This window comes from Notolepis coatsorum (assembly GCF_963971535.1).
Source record: "Notolepis coatsorum genome assembly, chromosome: 3".
Lineage (NCBI taxonomy): Eukaryota > Metazoa > Chordata > Actinopteri > Aulopiformes > Paralepididae > Notolepis > Notolepis coatsorum.
The window spans coordinates 163100158-163120553 of record NC_140167.1 but is presented as its reverse complement, the minus strand read 5'-3'; the positions used below and the strand labels follow the sequence as shown (position 1 = coordinate 163120553).

Here is a 20396-nt window from a genome sequence, read left to right as displayed (position 1 = left end):
TTTTTAATTTTAACTTTTTTAATTAAAAACGAAGGTTCGAATGTCCGTTTAATCAGATTAATCACTTTATTCAAATTGAGGATTTAGTTTGAGGATATAAAAAAAATAATAATGTATTTATTATTTTTTAATAAAAAAAAATTAATTAAAGGGGAACTATCTTATAAATTGCCTTTTTCAGTGTTTAGCATTGTTTCCTAGCTATGTGGACTTATATTAATATGATCTATGTCTCTAATTCTCATATTGGCGCATTCTTCCAATTCTCCTCTCACAATATTCACCCTCACTGAACTGAGTCATCTGAAAATGTGCTGATTTGTGATGTCAGAGAGACACCGCTGCATGATAATGTTCAGGCGAGGCAGTGGTTTACCATTGTGGTAGGTGCCCAGGCTCAAAACGGCTTAAGATCTTGAGGTAGAAAAATGCTGTTTTTGAGGACTTCATTAGAAATACAAAACAATGAATTAAAAAAAATTAAAAATTACAGAGGTGTTCCATAAACTCACATGAATTGTGTAAAAGTGCCCAAATAGTGAAAGAAATAGTAAAATAGTTCCCCTTTAAAAACGAAGGTTCGAACGTTAGTTCGAAAAACCCTGATGAAGTTTGAATCCCAAAAACAGGCTTCGGGGACGGCCTTACCATACATATTATTTATATTATTCAAATGGAACTCAAACATGTTCTGTTGTGATGTCACAGTATGATGTCATAATAGAACATTCTAGAACATTTGTGATGTCACAGTATGATGTCATAATAGAACATTCTAGAACATTTGTGTATCTATTCAACAATTCTCTCAGAAGATCTCATTGTGCATCTTGAAACAGGACAGATCAGTTAGACTAAACAACACATAGACTGAAGCCTGCATTTCTCAAACAAGATGCCTTGGTTTAGCTGTGGAAATGTGAGTGTCCACAACGGCTAGCTAGCTGTTCTACTTGAATACTGAATGTTAATATTGAATCAGACAATAAAAGTGGTCAACATAGACCAATGAAAGAGGATATCCCTACTGAGTACAATGACACAACCTGCAAGTCTCTACGACAAACGGTTCAAAAGATCCAAAAAGGGGGTGTGGCCTAATGATCGGGGGAGTGGTCAACATAGACCAATGAAAGAGGATATCCCTACTGAGTACAATGACACAACCCGCAAGTCTCTACGACAAACGGTTAAAAAGATACACAAAGTGGGCGTGGCCTAAGGGGGTGTGGTCTAAGGATTGGGGAGTGATCAACATAGACCAATGAAAGAGGATATCCCTACTGAGTACAATAACACAACCCGCAAGTCTCTACAACAAACGGTTAAAAATATACACAAAGGGGTCGTGGCCTAAGGGGGTGTGGCCTAAGGATCGGGGGAGTGGTCAACATAGACCAATGAAAGAGGATATCCCTACTGAGTACAATAATACAACCCGCAAGTCTCTACGACAAACGGTTCAAAAGATACACAAAGGGGGCATGGCCTAAGGATCAGGGGAGTGGTCAACATAGACCAATGAAAGATGATATCCCTACTGAGTACAATGACACAACCCGCAAGTCTCTACAACAAACGGTTCAAAAGATACAAAAAGGGGGCATCAAGGGTTAATCGCCTGAGAGGTCATTGCTAGGTCATTGAGTTTATTGAGTTCCCTCTGAGTCATGCACACCTGCTACCCTTAGGCCCTGTCCACACGAGCGTTTGGATTTAATATAACCGAAGTTTGAAAAAAATAAACTCCGTCCACACAGGTGAACACAGGTGAACAACCGTGTATAACTGCGTACCCACGGCACCAGCAACCGTTACATGTAGTACAATGCCAAAACAGTAGGCGGCGATGTTGTTCAGACATGAAGGCCATTTCAACCAATCAGAAAAGGCTGAACGCTCACTAAACTTCCTGTTTAGAAACACAGCTGGACCCTATGAGTATTTTGCCAACGGAACATATATTTTCAGCAAAGAAAGAAACTGCAATAAACAAACGGATACATTCACTGTGTGTTTTGCCTCTCATTTTGTTGATGAAACAAAACCATCAGCAACACAATTTACCACCAAGAGCGGATAGTTTAGTCTCACAAAAGACCGCCGGTGTTGTTAGCTACATGCTAATGTGAATGGCTATATCCATGTATAGTATATAGCTTAAATGCTAACGTAATGTGGTAACGTTACCGATATGAAATGTATGCAAACGTTATTTAACACATTGCAGAATGGGTACAATACAATACGGCTCAATACAAACAATTGTTAAGGGGATGCAGTCTGGACTGGGTTCCTTATAACAATAACTTGACAACACATGAGTTTAGTTTAGCTGCAGCTACATGTTTTCTCTGAGCATCAACAGACATCAGTCGATCACAACACTCTTCAACACAGACGATACGTTTTGAACAAAAGTTACAATCATTTTCATATAACGCTACTTGGGACAGCTCTGCTGTAAACACTGGTGTAGCTGGCTCTGCTCTAATCTCTCTACCCCACGGTCTGCCGTGAACATGGGAAATAATTGCGACAGCTCTGCTGTAAACACTGGGAATAACCTCGGTTGCTATGCCCACACACAACTGCAAAACCGCAAAACTTCACCCTGGGCACCGGTTTCAAAGACCGCGTTGCAGTGTAGCAAATCCCCGGTTGTGTGTGGCCGAACAGTGCAACTGCGCACATACAATCATGGTTATATTAAAACCAGCGCTCATGTGGATGGGGCCTTAATTGATTCGAATTCTAACTGACGGACACTATGGACCCAATGTATTTCAATGAGGGCTGAGGCGTCCTTCACTCTCACGATGATTAAAGCAAAACGATAAGAGATGAAGCTTAGTGACCTTAATATGAGCACTTGAAGGGTTATGTGAAGGGTTTTGTGTGATATTATGTAATTCCGTCGACAATTGTGGCCTGGGTGGCGATCGGAAAACAAGGGAAGGAACGGTAAAAAATCTGATTTTAGCTAGAGTGGACAGCCCATTCGTGTCTATGTGGATTGTGGAGCATGACTTTCAAAGAAATGGTCATAAATTGAGATAGAAATGTCCAATTCCATTTATGTTCCTTTTGTGAGCGAGGGCACAGTCGTGTCATCGTTTTGATGTGTTGTTTTTATATCTACGTCCAAAATTGAGATCACTGTAGCAATTTACAAAAGGTGATGGTAAAACAAAAAAATGCAGCTTCTACACTCTAGTTCTGCCATTCATTCCTTATGGACCGAAATTAGCAATTCGAGTTGGACCAAGCCGTCGTTTTGATACCTTACACGTGTATGTGGTGCGAAAGCTCTGGGAGGAGTTAGCGGACAAAAATCGGCGGAATAAATTAAGAAAAATAAATAGTATAGATTATAATAGTGTGGGGTCACCCACACTAATAAAACAGTAACAATCAACCTCAGCATACTGAGGGGACAGGTAAAGTAGAAAAGTGAAATCTCGTTCAACTGTGGAGTTTGTTGGAGTTCATTCCTTGAGCTAGAGGGGCATCATAGAAAAATGCAGATTTACCTGGCTGTTCTGAGCAAACTCAGGGGACCTTAAAAGACAACAACGGATCTACATCGATAAGTGGAGGTGAGCGACATAGTTTTTCACCTACAAAATCACTCGGGCTGTTAAAACTGTCAGCTGCCCTTTAGACTCCTCCCCCGCTGTCCTCTAGACCCCTCCCCCTGCTGCCATTTATACTCCTCCCCCACTGCCATTTAGACTCCTCCCCCCACTGCCCTTTAGACTCCTCCCCCACTGCCATTTAGACTCCTCCCCCCGCTGCCCTTCAGACTCCTCCCCCACTGCCCTTTAGACTCCTCCCCCACTGCCCTTTAGACTCCTCCCACTGCCCTTTAGACTCCTCCCCCCGCTGCCCTTTAGACTCCTCCCCCTGCTGCCCTTTAGACTCCTCATCCCACTGCCCTTTAGACTCCTCCCCCTGCTGCCCTTTAGACTCCTCCTCCCACTGCCCTTTAGACTCCTCCCCCGCTGTCCTTTATACCCCTTCCCCCGCTGCCATTTAGACTCCTCCCCCACTGCCATTTAGACTCCTCCCCCCGCTGCCCTTCAGACACCCCCCCACTGCCCTTTAGACTCCTCCCAGCAGCTCCCTATTCCTCCCTTTGCTGCCCTTTAGACTCCTCCCCCTGCTGCCCTTTAGACTCCTCATCCCACTGCCCTTTAGACTCCTCCCCCTGCTGCCCTTTATACTCCTCCTCCCACTGCCCTTTAGACTCCTCCCCGCACCTCCCTATTCCTCCCCCTGCTGCCCTTTAGACTCCTCCCCCCGCTGCCCTTTAGACTCCTCCTCCCACTGCCCTTTAGACTCATCCCCCTGGCTGCCCTTTAGACTCCTCCTCCCACTGCCCTTTAGACTCCTCTCCCTGCTGCTCTTTAGACTCCTCCCCCCGCTGCCCTTTAGACTCCTCCTCCCACTGCCCTTTAGACTCCTCCCCCTGGCTGCCATTTAGACTCCTCCCCCTGGCTGCCCTTTAGACTCATCCCCCTGCTGCCCTTTAGACTCCTCCCCCCCGCTGCCCTTTAGACTCCTCCTCCCACTGCCCTTTAGACTCCTCCCCCCCGCTGCCCTTTAGACTCCTCCTCCCACTGCCCTTTAGCCTCCTCCCCCTGGCTGTCCTTTAGACTAATCCCCCTGCTGCCCTTTATACTCCTCCCACTGCCATTTAGACTCCTCCTCCCGCTGCCATTTAGACTCCTCCCCCTGGCTGCCCTTTAGACTCCTCCCCCTGGCTGCCCTTTAGACTCCTCCCCCTGGCTGCTCTTTAGACTCCTCCCCCTGGCTGCCCATTAGACTCCTCCCCCCGCTGCCCTTTAGACTCCTCCCACGGATCGTACCGCGGAGAGTCATGCTTTTTGTCAGATGTTGTTCCGGTCGCTGTCAGCCCGGTCCCAGGCTCTCCTCCCGCTAGCGGCCAGACGGACCGCTTCATCACCGCGCAGGTGGAGCGGGCGTCGTGACTCGGGACAGGCGCAGCTTGGCAGAGCCGCCCCGCTGGTTGGAGGCTCGGGGGAGCGTGGCATTTGGGCTGAAATGTGGGCAGCCGGCACCGACGACCTCCAGACACTCCTCACTTCTGGACACATACACGCACACACACACACACACACACCTACAGACACACAGACACAGACACACACACACAGACAGACAGACAGACACACACACAGACAGACAGACAGACAGACACACAGACACACAGACACAAACACACACACACACAGACACACATAAACACAGGCATACACACAGACACACACAAAACACAGACACACACACAGACAGACAGACACACACAAACACAGACACACACACACAACACAGACACACACACAGACAGACAGACACACACAAACACAGACACACACATACACACACAGACAGAAACACACACAGACACACAAACACACACAGACACACACACACACAAAGACATGCACACACACAGAAACACGCTCACACAGACACACAAACACAAGAGCCTTCACAAATAATTCACTCCATTTCTAGTGGCAAGTGTGGATGAAATGATTTTCTTTTTCTTCATATAATTTCTATTTGTATTTTAATTCATTGTTTTCATATGCATTGTGTGTGTCTCATCCCTCTCCTCCGGTCTCCCCCTCTCCTCTGGTCTCATCCCTCTCCTCCTCCCTCTCCTCCGTCTCATCCCTCTCCTCCAGTCTCATCCCTCTCCTCCAGTCTCATCCCTCTCCTCCAGTCTCATCCCTCTCCTCCAGTCTCATCCCTCTCCTCCCTCTCCTCCAGTCTCATCCCTCTCCTCCAGTCTCATCCATCTCATCCCTCTCCTCTGGTCTCATCCCTCTCCTCCAGTCTCATCCCTCTCCTCCCTCTCCTCCAGTCTCATCCCTCCTCCAGTCTCATTCCTCTCCTCCAGTCTCATCCCTCTCCTCCCTCTCCTCCAGTCTCATCCCTCTCCTCCAGTCTCATCCCTCTCCTCCAGTCTCATCCATCTCCCCCCTCTCCTCTGGTCTCATCCCTCTCCTCCTCTCCTCCCTCTCCTCCGTCTCATCCCTCTCCTCCAGTGTCCTCCCTCTCCTCCAGTCTCATCCCTCTCATCCCTCCCCTCCGGTCTCCTCCCTCTCCTCCAGTCTCATCCCTCTCATCCCTCCCCTCCGGTCTCATCCCTCTCCTCTGGTCTCCTCCCTCTCATCCCTCCCCTCCGGTCTCATCCCTCTCCTCCAGTCTCATCCCTCTCCTCTGGTCTCCTCCCTCTCATCCCTCTCCTCCCTCTCCTCTGGTCTCCTCCCTCCTCTGGTCTCCTCCCTCTCCTCTGGTCTCCTCCCTCTCCTCTGGTCTCCTCCCTCTTCTCTGGTCTCCTCCCTCTCCTCCCTCTCCTCTGGTCTCCTCCCTCTCCTCCCTCTCCTCTGGTCTCCTCCCTCTCCTCTGGTCTCCTCCCTCTCCTCCCTCTCCTCTGGTCTCCTCCCTCTCCTCTGGTCTCCTCCCTTTCATCCCTCTCCTCTGGTCTCATCCCTCTCATCCCTCTCCTCTGGTCTCCTCCCTCTCCTCTGGTCTCTTCCCTCTCCTCTGGTCTCCTCCCTCTCATCCCTCTCCTCTGGTCTCATCCCTCTCATCCCTCTCCTCTGGTCTCCTCCCTCTCCTCCCTCTCCTCTGGTCTCCTCCCTCTCCTCTGGTCTCCTCCCTCTCATCCCTCTCCTCTGGTCTCCTCCCTCTCATCTCTCTCCTCTGGTCTCCTCCCTCTCCTCTGGTCTCCTCCCTCTCATCCCTCTCCTCTGGTCTCCTCCCTCTCATCCCTATCCTCTGGTCTCATCCCTCTCCTCCCTCTCCTCTGGTCTCCTCCCTCTCCTCTGGTCTCCTCCCTCTCTGGTCTCCTCCCTCTCATCCCTCTCCTCTGGTCTCATCCCTCTCATCCCTCTCCTCTGGTCTCCTCCCTCTCCTCCCTCTCCTCTGGTCTCCTCCCTCTCCTCTGGTCTCCTCCCTCTCCTCTGGTCTCATCCCTCTCCTCACTCTCCTCCGCTCTCATCCTCCGGTCTCATCCCTCTCCGGTCTCATCCCTCTCCGGTCTCATCCCTCTCCGGTCTCATCCCTCTCCTCCGCTCTCATCCTCCGGTCTCATCCCTTTCCTCCGCTCTCATCCTCCGGTCTCATCCCTTTCCTCCGCTCTCATCCTCCGGTCTCATCCCTTTCCTCCGCTCTCATCCTCCGGTCTCATCCCTCTCCTCCGCTCTCATCCTCCGGTCTCATCCCTTTCCTCCGCTCTCATCCTCCGGTCTCATCCCTCTCCTCCGCTCTCATCCTCCGGTCTCATCCCTCTCCTCCGCTCTCATCCTCTGGTATCATCCCTCTCCTCCGCTCTCATCCTCCGGTCTCATCCCTCTCCTCCGCTCTCATCCTCCGGTCTCATCCCTCTCCTCCGCTCTCATCCTCCGGTCTCATCCCTCCTCCGCTCATCCCTCCTCTGGTCTCATCCCTCTCCTCCGCTCTCATCCCTCTCCTCCACGCTCATCCTCTGGTCTCGTCCCTCTCCTCCGCTCTCATCCTCTGGTATCATCCCTCTCCTCCGCTCTCATCCTCCGCTCTCATCCCTCCTCCGCTCTCATCCCTCCTCCGCTCTCATCCCTCTCCTCCGCGCTCATCCTCTGGTCTCATCCCTCTCCTCCGCTCTCCTCTGGTCTCATCCCTCTCCTCACTCTCCTCCGCTCTCATCCTCCGGTCTCATCCCTCTCCTCCGCTCTCATCCTCTGGTCTCATCCCTCCTCCGCTCTCATCCTCCGGTCTCATCCCTCTCCTCCGCTCTCATCCTCCGGTCTCATCCCTCTCCTCCGCTCTCATCCTCCGGTCTCATCCCTCTCCTCCGCTCTCATCCTCCGCTCTCATCCCTCCTCCGGTCTCATCCCTCTCCTCCGCTCTCATCCCTCTCCTCCACGCTCATCCTCTGGTCTCGTCCCTCTCCTCCGCTCTCATCCTCTGGTATCATCCCTCTCCTCCGCTCTCATCCTCCGCTCTCATCCCTCCTCCGCTCTCATCCCTCTCCTCCACGCTCATCCTCTGGTCTCATCCCTCTCCTCCGCTCTCCTCTGGTCTCATCCCTCTCATCCCTCTCCTCTGGTCTCCTCCCTCTCCTCCCTCTCCTCTGGTCTCCTCCCTCTCCTCTGGTCTCCTCCCTCTCCTCTGGTCTCATCCCTCTCCTCACTCTCCTCCGCTCTCATCCTCCGGTCTCATCCCTCTCCGGTCTCATCCCTCTCCGGTCTCATCCCTCTCCTCCGCTCTCATCCTCCGGTCTCAACCCTTTCCTCCGCTCTCATCCTCCGGTCTCATCCCTTTCCTCCGCTCTCATCCTCCGCTCTCATCCTCCGGTCTCATCCCTCTCCTCCGCTCTCATCCTCCGGTCTCATCCCTTTCCTCCGCTCTCATCCTCCGGTCTCATCCCTCCTTCGCTCTCATCCTCCACTCTCATCCCTCCTCTGGTCTCATCCCTCTCCTCCGCTCTCATCCCTCTCCTCCATGCTCATCCTCTGGTCTCGTCCCTCTCCTCCGCTCTCATCCTCTGGTATCATCCCTCTCCTCCGCTCTCATCCTCCGCTCTCATCCCTCCTCCGCTCTCATCCCTCCTCCGCTCTCATCCCTCTCCTCCGCGCTCATCCTCTGGTCTCATCCCTCTCCTCCGCTCTCATCCTCTGGTATCATCCCTCTCCTCCGCTCTCATCCTCCGCTCTCATCCCTCCTCTGGTCTCATCCCTCTCCTCCGCTCTCATCCTCTGGTATCATCCCTCTCCTCCACTCTCATCCTCCGCTCTCATCCCTCCTCTGGTCTCATCCCTCTCCTCCGCTCTCATCCTCCGCTAGGGGTGGACGGTATGGTCTAAAATTTATATCACGGTATAATTTGAAGCATAGACGGTAACGGTATATATCACGGTATCAGTGTTTCCGTTAGAATAATTTTTTTTGCCTGATAGGCAGGCTATATAAAGAATGACATCCTCAAGGCATGTAGATTTATAATATTTTAACTTAAAACTAGGCTACTTTTGCGTATAAAGTCATTATATTCCAAATAAAATAAGTCCCGAGTCGAGACTCCGTGCTGCTCCCATTGCAAACAGCGGGGCTGGATTTTGCTAGAAGCATATGTAGCTGCAGAGCCGCAGATCCAGTGGCTCTTTCAGGTCGTTCAGCCGTTTGGTGGGGGGGCGCTGTTGAGCGGGCCTGTGACCAGACCTGAAAGAGCCACTGGCTCTGCGGCTCTGCAGCTGCATGCTATTTCGCAAATCCACTGCTGCAGCCGTCCTCCCGTCGTTATCATAACACTACACACATATCATAATGTTTACAGCAAACTGTAGTTGATCACCAGGTATGTTTTATTAACGTAGAATAATTCATATAAGAAAAACGATAGGTAAGATCTCTTACCTTTCTCCACTGGTTAAAAATGCCAGGAACTGAAATTGAAACTTGCTGTGCGCCGAGGTGATATGTGTTTATTATGAAATGACAATTGCGTGTTGACACGCCCAGTGCGCCCACTGCGCGAAGCCTCCTAAATAACCTTTTCCAGTTTGCACATATTAGTGATGCACGATATATCGGCCGCCGATATAATATCGGCCGATATGGCCGTTTTTTTACACATCGGTATCGGTCCGATATCAAGATAGGGCCGATATTAAAAAAAAATATATATATTTTTTTTTCTTTTTTTTTATCTTTTTACATGTTTTGGCCTTAAATAGTTTCAAAATATCAGTCATTTCTGAAAATAAGTTACAAAAGTTAAAAAAACGATGCGTTTTGGAAAATAGCTCTTTATTTGATTATCATAAAAAAGTGTTTTCTATACAGAGATATCGACATCGGTAAATATCGGTATCGGCCAGAACAGCAATATTAATATCGGTTATCGGTATCGGCCACAATTTTCACATCGGTGCATCACTAGCACATATCTATTATCTATTTTTAGGGGCAAATGCGATTGAAATAGTCGCGCTGTGGTTACATGACGTCATTGCTATTTTAGAGCTGCCCTACCGGTTACACGGTATAGTCAAAATCCATACCGTAGAGCAAATTCATACCGTTTATACCGTATACCGTTTATACCGTCCACCCGACCTCCGCTCTCATCCCTCCTCTGGTCTCATCCCTCTCCTCCGCTCTCATCCTCCGCTCTCATCCCTCCTCCGCTCTCATCCTCTGGTCTCATCCCTCTCCTCCGCTCTCATCCTCCGCTCTCATCCTCTGGTCTCATCCCTCCTCCGCTCTCATCCTCCGGTCTCATCCCTCTCCTCCGCTCTCATCCTCTGGTCTCATCCCTCCTCCGCTATCATCCTCCGGTCTCATCCCTCTCCTCCGCTCTCATCCCTCTCATCCCCCTCCCCTGTTTTGATTGATTGATTGAAAACTTTATTAACAGATTGCAGAATGGGTACAGTACAGCTCAATACATACAATTGTTAAGGGGATGCAGACCAGAGAAAGACTTTCGTCTTGTTTACATCAGGGTCCCCCATTTTAAATTCATCATAACATAATGACATACATGACATACAGATAGTCAGTACTGCTACATCTATACATTTATGACATACCAGATTTGCAAATACAGTACTGTTTGTGATACAAAAAGTGTCCAGAAAAAGAGTGTATATACATTAGACGTAGAAACTGTACATTGGAGGAGGTTGGGTGGGTGGGGTGGGGTGGGGTTGGTGGGTGGGGGCTGTATATTGGAGGGGGGGGGGGGGGGTTGGGGTGGGGACACTGTACACTGTACATTGGAATACTGACAAAGCCATACTTGGTAATTTACTGTACAACTGGGTTAAGACATTTGTAGGGGCCAGTTTCGAATTGCAGTCTCCCGTAGGTGTTCTTTGAGTGTTTTTGAAGGTGGGTAGTGATTCACATTCCTTTACAGCTTTGGGTAGGGTGTTCCACATTGATGTGGCATAATTGCGAAACGTGTTTAGTCCCTTGTTTGAGCCGAATCTGGGTTTAACATGATTTGTGGAGCTCCCTCTGGTGTTGTGATCGTGGTATTCACTGACCTTTGGGAAGTATTTTGACATGTACATGGGTACCTTGGTCGCGTAGTGTATCTTGTAGACCAGGCCCATTGCAAGTTGCTGTACTCTGTCGTCTACTCTAAGCCATCCTAGGTTGTCAAAGTGGGCCGGGGTGAAGTGGGTTCTAGGAGTCAGGTCAAGCAGTAGTCTGACTAGCTTGTTTTGAGATGTTTGTAATTTGTTTTTTAGTGCCTTTGAGGTGCTTTGGTACCATGAGGTGCAAGCATAGTCGTAGTACCCTTGAATGAGTGCTCCTGCCAGAGTCTTCAGGGTATTCTTGTTTACCAGAGAGGAGATCCGGTACAAGAATCGAGTTCGTTGGTTGACTTTTTTTTATTACATTGGATGCCATTTTGTCACAGGAAAGATTAGCCTCTAGGATGGAACCTAGGTAGGTAATTTCATCTTTCCTTGTGACAATATTGTCACCCACTGTAACCGAGAAGCCGTCGGTCTTGCTGAGTTTGTTATTTGAACCGAAGAGTATGGACTCTGTTTTGCCCATGTGTAATGATAGTTTGTTGTCGGCGAGCCATATGCAGATTTTGCCTAGTTCCGAGCTGAGGGCTTTTTCAACCTGTAACTTGTTCTTGTCAGAGACCAGCAGGGCTGAGTCGTCCGCAAACGGGAACAAGTTGCAGTCACAAGCTGACGACATGTCATTTGCATAAATTAGGAATAGTAGCGGTCCTAGTATGCTTCCTTGTGGAACACCACAGCTCACTGTGAGGGGGGGGATAGGGTACCGATAGGGTACCTGTCCCGCAAATCATCCCGGACTAAACAACAGAGCAGCAGCGGCGCTGCGATTTGTCCAGCGCAGCAGAAGTCTCCCTAATTGTGTTTCGCAGGGCGGTGGACACCGTCTGTGATTTGTGATGGTGGAGAGATAAAGGGGGCTGCCGCCGGTGTCACCAGGCAACCAGGCAGAGAGCCCAGAGCAGGGAAGGGGGGGGGGGGCACAACGATGGCCTCACGCTTCAAGAGAGGAAACACAACACACACATCAGAGCTCACAGCTAATCATTAGACCATTAGCGCTCAGAGACACAGTGAATAGCATTCACAGTTATCATTTACCATAATTATGGATGAGTCTGTTATTTATGCCCTTGCTGTGTGTTTCATTTAATTATGTGTGTATTCGCGATTGTGTGTCTGCGTGCACATGCCTGGTGTCTGTGTGTGTGTGAGGGTGTGTCTGCGTGCGTGCGTGCAAGGGTGTGTGTGTGTGTGTGTGTGAGGGTGTGTCTGCGTGCACATGCCTGGCGTCTGTGTTCGTATGAGGGTGTGTGTCTGCGTGCACATGCCTTGTGAGGGTGTGTGTGTGTCGGTGTGTGTGAGGGTGTGTGTCTGTGTGGGTGTGAGTGTGTGTGTGTGCGTGTGAGGGTGTGGGGGTGAGGGTGTCTGTGGGTCTCTGAGGGTGTGTGTCTGTGGTTGTGGGTGTGAGGGTGTGTGTCTGTCTGTGTGTGTGGGTGCAGGCCAGTAGTAAACAGACAGAATGCTTCAAAGCAGAGGCCCAGTGAGTGATGAGCAGTAGCTCTCTGACTTATAATGGCGTCAAGACACAAGCTCTATCTCTCTCTCTCTCTCTCTCTCTCTCTCTCTCTCTCTCTCTCTCTCTCTCCCCTCTCTGTCTCGCTCCCCCCTCTCTGTCTCTGTGATACTCTCACTATCTAAATCTCTGTCTCTCTTTCTCTCTGTATCGTCCATTAGCTCAGAAGACATGGTGTCTGCAGTCTGAATACTGCTGATCTAAGCTGATGACACTGTTGTGGGATTATCACTGTTAGCATCGGCCATCTGTTACCATGGAAGATAATAAGATGGACAATACACACACACACACACCACACCACTCATCCTAACACACACACAACACACCACTCATCCTAACACACACACACACACACAAACACACACACACAACACACCACTCATCCTAACACACACACCACACCACACCACTCATCCTACACAACACACCGCTCATCCTAACAGAAACACACACATACCACTCATCCTAACACACACACACACACACACACACACACACCGCTCATCCTAACGGAAACACACACACAGTCACACACACCACTCATCCTAACAGAAACACACACACACACACCACTCATCCTAACAGAAACACACACACCACACCGGTCATCCTAACAGAAACAAACACACACACCACTCATCCTAACAGAAACACACACACCACACCGATCATCCTAACAGAAACACACACACCGCTCATCCTAACAGAAACACACACACACACACTAGGGCTGTCAAAATGGTCCAAAAATGACATTAGAATATTCCTTCTAAAAAACACATAGGTTCAAACCATTCGAATATCTATTGTTGCGCATTATGTCCACAAGAGGGCAAACCAATACAACGGGAGACATAACTAGTAGGCTATAGGTCATTTATTTAATCAAAATAAATATCAACATACCTACACCAGCATACAAATAGAATAATGTATAATCTCTCAGAAGGGTCCATCTCTCGGAGCAAGATCCAATTAATGAAAGTTCACGGTATATAGAACGGACATTTATACAAAGCAGTGCGCCTCTGAAAAAGGCGTGATAAATATCAAACAATATATTTTCCTTGACATGAAACGTGAAATAGTAATCAAACTATTGGGGATCCGTATGATGCTTCTGTCAATTAATTATTCAATATCTGTTCAGTAAGCCTACAGTAGCCTATATACTTGTTTCATGTTTTGTTTAAATAAAATTAAGGCACACAATTCCTAGAAATGTGACTAAACAAAGTTGTTTTGCCCTGAGGGATGATTTACAATAAAGTGCTATAAAAAAATGCTAAAGTTAAGGTGCTTACATTCTTGACACTATAACTCTCAAAACGCTAGTGTTAGCACTTAGTACACAAAAATATACATGTAACGTAGCTGACTTAACGCTAACTGGTTCAGTATTAATCCAAAGTATTTTCCAAACGGGGCTTTTCAGATTGAGCTCGGAGTGCAAATCACTCTCTGCGGAGCCGAGTTGGGATCTGAACTCTCTGCCATCGTCACGGATTGGATGCGACAGCAACGACAACAACTATTAGCCGTTAGCTATTTCCTGGTTGATTCCGGACATGTCACATGAATGCCAGGCTGCTCAGCCAATAGACTATTTGTTTTATTAGTGTGAACGTATACTTTTATCCAGTGCTTTTGTAAGGTGCACGTAAAGAGCGCAGTGATTAGGGGTGGGGGGGTAAATCGATACGTAGTAGTATCGCGATACTTTGCGTGGCGATACTGTATCGATACAGGGACGCCAAGTATCGATATTTAATTATTCATAATACATCTTTTTCTTTTTTTTTTTTCAGGAAGTTGCATTGTTAATTTCAATACCTGTAATAGTATAGTAGTCCACACACACACACACACACATGTGCATTCAGTTAAGTTGGAATATGACTGTAATACAAACAGTTCAGTTTGTCAGGTACATGCAACACAGATTACAGTGTTTACATCTGTCTGCTTGAGAAAATACCATGTTCTGCAATAAAAATTATTGAAGTGAGATGAACAGACTGAACTTTATTTTATTAGATAAAACATGTTGACAAAGTTTTACTTTGCAGTTGAAAAAAGGTAATAAATAAAATGTTATCAAAAAAAAAGTAGTATCGTGATATATTTAGTATCGCGATACTATCGTATCGTGACGCAAGTATCGCGATAGTATCGTATCGTGAGGTCTCTGGCGATTCCCACCCCTAGCAGTGATATCCCATGAATATATATAGCTGTCACGTCTCTCCTGTCCGTCATGCAACGGACGCATTTTTATATAAATTTTTACAATCTAATGTATGTTTCTTTTAACAATTCGATTATTCATTTGAATATAGAATATTCGTTGACGGCCCTAACACACACACACACCACTCATCCTAACACACACACACACACACATACACACACACCACTCATCCTAACACACACACACACACACACCACTCATCCTAACACACACACAACACCACTCATCCTAACACACACACACACACACACACACACCGCTCATCCTAACACACACACACACCGCTCATCCTAACAGAAACACACACACCACTCATCCTAACACGCACGTCGCACACACACCGCTCATCCTAACAGAAACACACACACACACACACACACACACACACCACTCATCCTAACACACACACACACACACACACACACACTACTGACTAAACAAAACCAAATCAGGCAAGGCAGTCACATCTGGGCTGGGCGCGTGTATACTTTCCGCAACAGAGTTCGGTTTCCGGGTTCCTCTGATTGGCCGCGACCCCCACGTGACCCACCCCCCTATCCACCGCTGCCGCGCGCGGCAGAGCGAGCGGCCATGGACTTGACTTTCGCTTTCAATTTGACGCTCGCTTCCTGAGACTTACGCTTTGCTCGCTGCTGTTTAATAATATTGTCGCTTTTCACATTGCATGCTCTTGTGCAGTCATCTAGTTAAAGACAGTAGAGGTTGGCGTCAGTGTAAGTTAGTGTTGTGTTCATTCATAGTTTTTTTTTTTTTTTTTTTTTTTTTTTTTTTTTATCTTTCTTCCCCTCCTTTTTTCCCGATTTTTCTCCCATCCCACCCTTCCTGGTTGTTGCGTACTTTCCCCTACTGTTGGTCCGGGAGACCGGAGACTGTCACATGCTTTCCTCCGACGCATGTGCAGCCTGGGGCAGGCCAACCTGGCCGCGCAGGTTCTCACCGGGGAGAGTGTAGCGTGTGGGAGGCCACACTATCTCTCCTCAGTTCCAACCCTCGCTGAGCAGGCGCCCCGACCGAACTGTAGGGGTCGCTGTCCACAACGCCCAGGACCCACCCTTCAGCTTTCCCACCCCCTGATACAGCCAATTGTATCAGTGTGAGAGGCCAGCCAAGCTGATAGCAACGCCGGGAGCTGGATTCGAACAGGCGAATCCTAGTGTCTCCCGGTGTTGGTGACGAACGTAATCTCTGTGCGCCACCTGCCCCCCCTGTGTTCATTCATAGTTAAAGACAGTAGAGGTTGGCGTCAGTGTAAGTTAGTGTTGTGTTAATTTGTCTTCAACCCTAGTTAGTGCAGGTGGTAAGGAATTCCATGCAGTCATGGCTCTATACATCACAGTCCTTTTCATTGCATTTGTTCTTGGCATCTTTACAGTACATTTGAAGTACTTTACAGTTTAGTTGAAGGTAAAGAAAGAAGGACTCGCCGGGAAGATCATAAAATTCTCTTAAGTCCTGAAACGCACGGAGGCCGTTCTTATCATAAATATCCTCCAGAGTATGAATTCCCCTCCTTTGCCATTGAGGAATATTAACCGGCTTGTGCCCAACAAGTAATTGCTGGTTATTAAAAATTGGAGAGTCCAGGTGCCATGGGCATTTAACCCCACATGACTTCTGTACATTACGCCATGTTTGGATCACGTGAGTTATGATCGGTCTATATCTCAGTCGGCATTTCGAAATAGGGACAGTGGAGTACACTACAGTACATCCTGCAATCTTAGCGGTGAGACCGCCGCCGCTTCTAAGGAGCGCCAAGAAACAGCCTCTACAGGGTCTAGCCAGCACATCAGAGGTCTCAGTGAAAAGGACCAGAAATAAAGCTTAAAATCAGGGATTGCGAGGCCCCCATCTTGTTTTCTACGTTGAGTAGTAGCTCTTTTGATTCTCGGGCGTTTGTTATTCCAGATAAACTTAGATACCATCGATTGTACCTTGCGCCAGTGGTCTATTGGAGGGGGCAGGGGGAGCATTGAGCTAACAAAATGTATCCTAGGCAGGACGTTCATTTTGATTATGGAAGCCCGGGCTTGTAAGGAGTTAGGAAGGGACGACCATCTGTCTAGATCCTGGCGTATTTTATCATAAGTAACCGTGAAGTTGTACTTAGTAGTTTGACTCAGCGTGGGGAATATCTCTATGCCTAAGTATTTAAAATGTTCCACTATGGGGATATCAGCTGGTAGTCGCACCGCCTTGGCCAGCTCATTAAGAGGTAGGCAGGCTGATTTGTTCCAGTTAATCTTAAAGCCTGACAATTTACCAAAGTCGTCGATTATTCACAGTAATTTTGTGGCCGACCGGGAAGGGTCGTCCATAAAAATCAGTAGGTCATCCGCATAGAGAGCAATTTTGTGTGGTGTATTATTGATCATTATGGGGACGATGTCCTCGGATTGCCTAATAAATTGGGCCACAGTAACAGTAATAATCAACGATGAATCACAGGACAATAACAGAAATAATAATAACAATAATGACAGTCCAGTAATTAAATCAGAATGAAACAAACACACTGCAGCACCCACTCTCCACACTTTAGATCACCTAAACACACTTTATATTTATTGGTAAAGGATTTGCACTACAACTCGTACACCTTACTGTAAATTGTACCTAAATTGTACCTCATCCCATTTCTGCTTTGCAATATATAGTATTGTATATTAGTACATTGCATAGTATATTGTATATTGTATGGTAACTCAGTTACTTCTATTCTGCATCGAACATTGTACATATGTCTATACTGAACACTGTGACCTCTATTTTTACTTCTATTTTACATGCTATACTATTTTATTTCATACTTATCTTGTCTAGCACAGTCTCTGTAGCGTAACAGTAAGAAGCATTTTGTATAAAAGTATTCTGTACTTCTGTATGACAACAATGTATGCCTTTCAAATGTTAAATGATAAATGATTAAATGATACACACTGAAATCTACGGTCTCTCATCCTGCTTTCCACAACGCCTATACTTCCTGAGTAACGCGCCCAACACTGCTTAATGGTTGTTTAAATATTTTACATGTTTTGATGTGGTGCATAAGCAGCACATTAAGATGAGTTACCAACAGCGCGTTTCTTGACAGCAGAGTGGCGCGTTTCGTGACTCAGGAAGCGAGCGCTCTGCGCTGCAACACAGCGGCCAGCGGCAGCGATAAGGGGGGCGGGTCACGTGGGGGTCGCGGCCAATCAGAGGAACCCGGAAACCGAACTCCGTTGCGGAAAGTATACACGCGGGCTGGGCGGTATGATCTAAAATGTATATCAGTAACTGATGTCTGAGTAACTGATGTCTCTGAGTAACTGATGTCTCTGAGTAACTGATGTAACTGATGTCTCTGATATCATCATCATCATTTTATTTATCCGTACATGGAATCACCACAGTCCAACAGTACATATTCACATAATTCACAAAAAATACCATGGCCGAAAGGAACAGGAAGAAGAAAAAATCTTATATATACCTGCCCCTACACACGTACAACACACCGATAGACATATTGTGTAAAACCAAACAGAATATACCCATTTTGCAAAAAATAAATAAAAATTTAACATCAACACAACCAAATTAAATCAACATAAATAAACCCATTTTGTCTATCTATCAGTCAAACTACATATTTAGGTTAATTCATTTACACACACACACCCCCACACACACACACTTATATAATGTATTATACTTCTATATACTATCTAATTTCTATTTTATTATAATATAACTAAATCATACTATTTATTCTACACCATATTGGTACAGTATTATACAATATTTTAATATATTATTATTCTATGTTACGCTGCTATATACTATATTACTATACTCATACTGGCCTACACTACAACTCTATGCTACGTCCTGACACGCTAAACTGCAATATTATACTAAACTGTGCTATACTGTCTATGTATCTTTTCTTTGCACAACCTTTTGAAGTGAAATATATTATTGGAACTCTTTTCATCGTTCTGCAAAGAGTTCCATAGTTTGATACCTATAACTGAGGTGCACCTTTGTTTTAAGGTTGTTCGTGCAAATTGGTGTTTAAAATTTAATTTCCTTCTGCTGTCATCTGGACAGGGAACGAACAACCTCTGTATATTTGCTGGTAATACTCTGCATTTTGCTCTAAACAAAACTAATAAAGTCTGTATTTCAGCTAACTCTTTAAGTTTCAATAGTCTGGATTTAATAAATAATTCGTTGGTATGTTCTCTTGAATCTACATTGTGAACTATTCTTACTGCTCTCTTCTGTAATATAAATAATGGCTTTATGTTGCTTTCATACGTGTTACCCCACACTTCCACACAGTAACTCAAATATGGTAGGATGAGTGAACAATATAATATTCGCATAGAATTATAATCAAGCACATTCTTTGCCTTGTTCAAAACAAAAACACTCTTGGCTACCTTATTTTTTATGTACATTATATGTGGCTTCCATGTCAATTTCTCATCCAACATAACACCCAAATATTTTAACTCGGATACTCTTTCAATATTAACTCCGTCAATACATAATGCCACATTGTCCTTCTTTCGATTAGTAAATATCATAAATTTCGTTTTTTCCAAATTTAGGGATAGCTTATTGTTATCAAACCATATCTTAAGTTTACACATTTCATTTACAATATCATCTGCTAATTTTTTAAGGTATTTTCCTGAACTGAAGAAATTTGTATCGTCAGCAAATAAAACAAATTTCAATATGTTTGACACTTCACATATATCATTAATATATAAAATATATATATATATATATATAAAATAACTGATGACCCTGAATAACTGTGTGTGTTAGTGTTAGTGTTAGTGTCTCTGAGTAACTGATGTCTCTGAGTAACTGATGTAACTGAGTAACTGATGTCTCTGAGTAACTGATGTCTTTAAGTAACTGATGTCTCTGAGTAACTGATGTCTCTAAGTAACTGATGTCTCTGATTTACTGATGTCTATGAGTAACTGATGACCCTGAATAACTGTGTGTGTTAGTGTTAGTGTTACTGTTACTGGTAGACATGGAAAAGTGATCTCTTTAAATCTAACCTACAGGGTTGTCGGGTATTAGGATCCATGCCGCCACATCCTCGACACTCGGTCCAGTTCCTCCGCTTTGAGACGTGCACTCCTCTCCATCCCTGCATTTAAATGTTCAGGGCCATTTAGGGAGTGAGCCAAGATGTGTGCTTTGTTTCATTAGAATGTAGAGGTCTGTTTATAAGCCCCCTGGATTCCTGGGAGAGGGTGGGTGGGTGGTGGTGTGGGGGGGGGGGTCTTATTTATGGGCTGACAGCTGCATTGTGTGTGTAGTCATATCTGCAGACGTGACTTTGATTCAGCCAGCGCCATTTCTCCTATAAATCATCTTCAGCGCATTAGCATGCAGGAGACCCGCAGCCCGCTGTTTGGAATGTGTCCACTGTGTGTTCTTTGTGCCTCGCTCGCTGTCAGGA

At 46.4% G+C, this 20396-nt stretch overlaps 1 protein-coding gene across 4 annotated transcripts in view; it reads left to right on the top strand.

Annotated features, from left to right (window-relative positions):
• The window catches only part of LOC311224417 (bromodomain adjacent to zinc finger domain protein 2B-like), a 283540-nt gene that overhangs the window by 143927 nt on the left and 119217 nt on the right, over nt 1-20396 (top strand). The gene's annotated exons all lie outside the window — the stretch shown is intronic.